The 6,689-nt window shown below is 61.8% G+C and overlaps 2 non-coding genes across 2 annotated transcripts; both read right to left on the reverse strand.

Moving 5' to 3' along the window:
• Positions 1-4,509: 4,509 nt before the first annotated feature.
• On the reverse strand, positions 4,510-4,673 carry LOC125635025 (U1 spliceosomal RNA). Its single transcript, XR_007356122.1, has one exon. It is a non-coding gene; the product is annotated as a U1 spliceosomal RNA (small nuclear RNA).
• Positions 4,674-5,949: 1,276 nt separating this feature from the next.
• LOC125635020 (U2 spliceosomal RNA) lies at positions 5,950-6,142 on the reverse strand. The gene has a single exon (XR_007356119.1). It is a non-coding gene; the product is annotated as a U2 spliceosomal RNA (small nuclear RNA).
• Positions 6,143-6,689: the final 547 nt, after the last annotated feature.

The following is a 6,689-nucleotide window of genomic DNA, read 5'->3' on the forward strand; positions in this document are numbered from 1 at the left end:
AGCCGTGTTAGTCTGTATTCGGAAAAAGAAAAGGAGGACTTGCGGCACCTTAGAGACTAACCAATTTATTTGAGCATGAGCTTTCGTGAGCTACAGCTCACTTCATCGGATGCATCGGGTAGCAGGTTTAAAACAAACAAAAGGAAGTTCTTCTTCACTCAGCGCACAGTCAACCTGTGGAACTCCTTGCCTGAGGAGGTTGTGAAGACTAGGACTATAACAGGGTTTAAAAGAGAATGGATAAATTCATGGAAGTTAAGTCCATTAATGGCTATTAGCCAGGATGGGTAAGGAATGGTGTCCGTAGCCTCTGTTTGTCCGAGGGTGGAGATGGATGTCAGGAGAGAGATCACTAGACCATTCCCTGTTCTGTTCACTCCCGCTGGGGCACCTGGCATGGGCCACTGTCGGCAGACAGGATACTGGGCTCGATGGATCTTTGGTCTGACCCCATCAGGCCGTTCTTATGAGAGAGGTCCCATGCCTGCCAGGGCCGGAGACGTGCGCTGGGCTGGGGGCAGCAGCACGGGGTGGGGGGAGCTGGGCCGGCGCTCGCTGGAGGGGAGAATTCTGCCAAGGCCGGAGCTCCTGCCTGGGGCGGGGGCTGCCCACGGCCGGGGAGCGGCCCCGCAGCAGAGGCAGCATCTGCATTGAAGCTCTGCAGTGGGCCAGCTTTCTACAGGTGAGCGCCAGCCTGGTCCCTTTCCCTGCCCTGGGGCTGCAGTGCGGGCGGGGACGTGGATGAGCGTTCATGTGTCCCTGCCTGGGCCGGGAAGCTGAGGATCCAGCCAGCGGCCTGCATGCGGGGGTGAAGCCTGGGCCCGTGCCACCAGCCCCATGCCGTGCATGCACGAAGAGGAAATGCCGTGCGCAGGGAAATGTAGACGCGGGATGTCTAGCAGATGTTTCCACTTCCACAGCTGGGTGGCCTGGAGCCTGCCTCCTGGAGAGGTGCCTTGGCCCAGCCCTGCAGCTCCTGGGGAGCAGGGTGACCGCGGGAGCTGCTGGCCCCCATTCTCCTGGAGGGGCCAAGAGCTGGGCCTTGCCCTGCCCCACAGTGTGAAATTGCCACAGGCTCCTGGCCGTCGGGCCATGCTGCCAGGCCAGCTCTCTTGGTGGGCTGGCGGGCACAGCCTGCTGCTGGGCACTGCCCGTTGGACTCTCTTCCCAGGGGTCGGGCAGGGGCTGAGCCGGGTTTCCCAGAGAGCTAGCGCGATACAGGGCCTTGCTTGCTGTGTAGCCGGGTCCATGGCACATCAGCTGAGTGGGCCCGTGGGGCAGAGCACTCCCGGAGCCAGGCCCTTTGCAACAGCCAGCAGTGGAGTGGGGGGCTGACGGGTGTCCCAGGGCAGGGGGCCCAGCTGCCATCGTGTCTGGGGAGAAGTTCTCAGCCTGGGGTTTCATGCTACTTAGAAGCATCAAGAAATGCCAAGTGCAGCCAGCCCTGGCACCTGCTCCGGGAGCTTGCAGCACTGAGCGCCCTGGGCAGAGCCCCTGTGCTTGCCCCCCGCATTGCGGGGTGGCGCAAGGGAGGGCCCCAGAGACCATGACTGGGGCCAGGAGCCCAGGGGCTTCACCCTCCCTGTGTGACACAGGGTGGGGTCCCCCCAGGCTGGGCTGAGGGGCTCCCTGATCCACGGCCTGGTTCCGCAGAGAAAGCGGGACCGGGGCTGCCCGGCACCTGGATCAGGCAGGTGCCGGAGTCAGAGAGACACTGGCTGGGCAGGGAGCCGCACAGGCCTCCTCTGCCCAGTGCACAGGTGCCCCACACCCCAGCAGTGCCAGGGGTTACGAGGGCAGCGGCGATGGGGGAGGGCTCCTTCCCTGCCCCAGCCAAGGGGCTTCCTGGCCAGCGGGTGGGCTGAGAGTGAGGGGATCCCAGCACTGGCCCAGCCTCCCTGTCGGTGCTGTGGGGAGCGAGCAGCGCAGCCCTGGGAGTGGGGTCCAACGACTGAACCCCAGGGGCTGAGTGGGGGACCGGCTGCAGCTACAGGAGAGTCGCAGCGTGGCCCAGCCTGGCCCCGCTGCAACTGCTACAGGCCTGGCCTGGGGAGAACAGGCCCAGTCCGTGCTGCCCTCTGCCCCACCGTCTGCCCTCTGCAGGGCCCAGCACCAGCCTCAGAGCCCCCGGCTGCCTTTGGAAACCTACGGGCAGGAGGAGAGGGCGACGGGTGTGTTTCTGGGACCGGGACCCCACTTACAAAGGGGGCTGAGGCCCCAACTCCTGGGACGGCTGGTGCAGCCTGGTGCATTGAGGGCATTCGGGAGGTAACCTAGCTCCCTCCTTTCACTGCACTAACCCCGTCACGTCATCCCACATCCCCCGGAGCCAGGCTGTTCCCCAGTTACCCCCTGGCCCCTCTGGGCAGAGCCTAGCTGACCGCGTGGGGTCTCTGTACCTCCCTAGCTTCCCAGCACCTGTGGGGCTCTGTCCCGGTGCTTCTAACAGGGCAGGGACGTCCCTGGGGTGCGGGGCCTCAGTCAGCAGCAGAATGTTCCTTTTTGGTCAGGGTTAGTGGTGAACTCCCTGAGGTTCACCCAGGGCTGGTTTAATAGTGGGGGTGTGGGGACTGAGCAGATCCCCTTTGTGGGACCCCCGGGGGCAAAGAAGCACAGCACGGGGGGGGGGGTCAGTCCCCAGAGCAAGAGGCCGGCCAGGGGCAATGGGGCATGGCATGGTGGGGCCTTCCCCGCTCCACCCAGCCCAGTGCAAGGGCACTGTATACGAACCAGCAGTTGCCAGACGCTCACTGGCCCACCCGGCCCTGTGCTACCAGCCTGCCCCTTCCCCTGGGGGGTGGGCCCAGGCCGTGCCACACAGCCCCGACTCCTGATGCCCAGCGTTCCCCGGAACTGCTATGCCCAGCAGCTCCCCACACAGACCCTCCACCACTGCCCCCCAAGAGACCCCCACACTGGCCAGCAGCCCCCCACACACCTCCAGAGACCCATTCCCTCACACCCTGCCCCCTGGCCACACTCACTGGCCCTGCTGGAAGGCGACGGTGTCTGCCAGGCTGAGCTGGCAGTGCAGCCGGGGCCGATCCAGGGCCAGGGCGGGGAATCGCTCCGGCCTCTCAGGCGTGGCGGGACTAGCCGGGTAGGGAGCACACACCGTACGTGTGCAGTGGTTAGACAGGAAACAGCAAGGAACTGGACTGGGATTGAGTGAAGCTGTACGTGGCGTGTGTGTGCCAGAGGACTGTACGCTGGAGAGAGTTATGTGGGAAGTGGAGGTTTTAAGTGGGCTTTTAGAGGAAATGGAATGGAAAGGCAGCAAAACCGGGATCCCAGCTTTTTAAACAATCCTCCGACAACACACCAAAAAAGCTCATGTCTAGTTACTCATTCAAAATGAGAACAAAGGCACAGCAAGATTTCATCATAAATGAAGTAAACTCCTAAAGATTTCAGAACACAACGGCTCTGAGGAGACACCAGGGACGCAATACAGAGTCCACCTTGTCACAGAGAAACACAGTTAGACTCGTTTCAGAGTAACAGCCGTGTTAGTCTGTATCCGCAAAAAGAACAGGAGGACTTGTGGCACCTTAGGGACTAACCAATTTATTTGAGCATCAGCTTTCGTGAGCTACAGCTCACTTCATTGGATGCAGTTAGACTAGTCCTCTTTTTTGACCCAGCATAGTCTCCCCAAACAGAAGGGCACTGTCCTGGAGAGGGTTTTTCTTGTTGGCGTAGGCCATCCACCTCCCCGAAAGGTGGGAACGAGGTGGAAAGAAGAATTCTTCCGCCCACAGCCCGGACTTATGTTCCCCGTGCAGACTAGACCTGAGGGTTGGTGCGTGATGAACAGTTAAGTCAAAATAGCTCCGTCCGTCAGGGGTGTGTAAAAGGGAAACCCGCTCCTGGGCGACACAGCTACACCGACCTAACCCCCAGCGTAGCTAAGGGCATTCGGGGAGGCGGTGGGCCTAAAGCGAGGGAAAGACCTCCTCCACCATGGGGTTGTGCCGGCCTAGTCTCCGTAGCACAGACTGGGTTGGCAACCCAAGAGAAAGAACAGAGAGCAAAAGCCAAGGCGGCCCTAGGGCAGGGGGTAAGCCTGCACGTTGGACAAGGGGACCAGGTGAGACAGGCATTTCCGACAGGCCGCCCTCCCGTCAGAGGAGGAAGAGCCCAAGAAGGAGGGAAGGGAAAAAGCTGCAAGCAGGGAAAGAGACAGAGCAGCCAGGCAGCTCCCCTTAGGGCAAAAGGCGGCACTGGTCCAATGCCCCCCAAGGCAGATTCGAGAGCAGGCCAGATCCAAAGTCCCAGGGAAGGACACGACAGGACTAAAGAAGCCAGCGGCCGAAAGCCCAGAGTGCTGTAAGCCGAAGTCTCCGAGCTCTGCTCTCCTTCATTGCACCGAAGCAAGGCCCCAGGCGGGTACTCGGCAGAACAGAGCCGCCAGGAGCAAACCCGACAGGAACACACAGGGCTCCACTTTCGCTCACCGAGAACGTGCAGCGCCGCGCACGGCCCGTTTCTCTGACTTTCACCGCACGCCAGGGGAGAGCGCGAACGCAGTCCCCCACTACCACAAATTATGCAGTCGAGTTTCCCGCATTTGGGGAAATCGCAGGGGTCAGCACACCCGCAGTGCAATGGATGAGCCTCGCCCTGGGAAAACCACCTTCCTGATCATGGTGTCTCCCCTGCCAGGTAAGTATGACTCGGGCCGCCCCGGCCGCCGCCCGCCCTCGCTCGCCCCCCACTCTCAACCCACGGTGGGGCCCGCCAAGACACGCCCGCCGGCCCCGCCCGCGCCGGCCCCCGCTGCTGCCACCTGCCCCGGGGTGTCCCCGGGCCCCACCCTTCTCCCCGCCGAGCCCCGCTGCCGAACTCGGGCCCCGCTGGCAGCCGGCTCCCGCTCCCACAGTGCTCTGCTCGCACACAGATCTGCATACGGGCTCACGCGGCTCCGCCCCCTCTCGGGCCCCGCCCCCTGCCTGCCCGGGCCGGGCGCTCTCCCCAGGCCCGCCCCGCCTCCCCCGCGCTCCGACCCCGCGGCCGCCCCTCCCCCGCCAGGCGCCCTGGCCCAAGGGCCGCCCGGTCCGGCCGGGCCCGCTCCCCGCGGCGGGGGGGCCGAGCCGCCCCCGGCCTCAGTAACGCGCCAGAGCCCGGCGGCCCGAGAGCCGTAGCCGGCCCGGCCCCGGGTCCAGGCTCCCGGAGAGACCCGGGCACAGCCGGGATCGGGGCCCCGCCTCTGCCGGGGGGGGGGACGCTGCGTTTCGCTTCCCCCCCCAGGGGATGGTACGAGACCCCACTGACCCCCCACTGACCCCGCCGAGGGGGGTGCGAGACCCCAGTGACCCCTCAGTGACCTCCCCCCCGAGGGGGGTGTGATACACCAGTGACCCCCCACTGACCTCCCCCGAGGGGGGTGCGAGACACCAGTGACCCCCCACTGACCCCGCCGAGGGGGGTGCGAGACCCCAGTGACCCCTCAGTGACCTGCCCCCGAGGGGGGTGTGATACACCAGTGACCCCCCACTGACCCCGCCGAGGGGGGTGCAAGACACCAGTGACCCCCCAATGACCCCGCCGAGGGGGGTGCGAGACACCAGTGACCCCCCAGTGACCCCCCCCCGGAGCTGGGTGCGATACACGAGTGACCCCCCGGAGGTAAATGTCTCTTCACCGGGGAGAGGAGGGAAAGAAGGATCCAAACCACGCGGTCAGTTCTGGGAAGTACCCGAAGGCGAGCAGCTGAAGAACAAACTGGGAATAGGCTGAGAAAGCCGCTGTTTAACTGACCTGCAAACAATGAGAAAGGAAAAGCTGCAAGAGCAGCCTTGCAACTCAGAGGCCTAAGAATAAGACGTTACTAATCGCGAACCAAAGAGTTACAAATGACTCAAAACCATCCGCTTAGTACAAACCAAATGTTAACACAGCCAACCGCACATTACTTCGCTGCTCTTCGACCATGAGATTCTCCCCATCGGGAGGTCCACCGTCCCTGGGGAATCAGTCCTGCAGCAACAGGGCGATGTGTGCTGTGGGTGGAGCAAGCTGCTATTCCATCTCCCAATTCCAAAAATCAGCTGAATAGATAGTCCTCGGATAGAGGAAGTAGCCACTATTAAAGTGATAAGAACAGATTTAAAATTTATATTCAAGCTACTGTTAAAATGATCTAAAATACAGGTTAATAAAAAACATTTCTAGTCCTCTGTGTCTAATGCTTAAATTATCCAAAAATAGCAAGTTTGGTTTAAAAGGTCCTAAAAGGCCCATCATCCATAGTCCGATACTTGGTGAAACCTAGGGACAGAACACACACCAATGTGGGGATTGTGCCCTGCTTCTTAACAGTCTGCCCTGAGGTTGGCACTCCCAGCCACGAGCTACTGCAGACGGCTGGAGCCCTCTGATGGAGCAGTAGCTGGGTAGCAGATAGGACACAACAGATAGGAATAGATACTTTTCACAATGGAAAGGGGTAAATCGCAGGCTTCCAAAGTATGAGACGAGAGGACAGACCTTAGGGCTGGTCAGTTTAGACAAGAGATGACTAAGGAGGGTGTGACGGAGCAGGAAGTGGGGCGGATTGACCTGGGGATGTCGCAGGGGAGGTTTACTGGGACTGTCTGCATTGGGGGTGGGATAGCAGGGTGGGGCTTCACTGGAGGGACTGATACCTGAGCCTGTCACCTGAGCCCAGGAGGGGGGTGGGGCCAGGT

Source organism: Caretta caretta, chromosome 3, assembly GCF_965140235.1.
Source record: "Caretta caretta isolate rCarCar2 chromosome 3, rCarCar1.hap1, whole genome shotgun sequence".
In the NCBI taxonomy this organism is placed as follows: Eukaryota; Metazoa; Chordata; order Testudines; family Cheloniidae; genus Caretta; species Caretta caretta.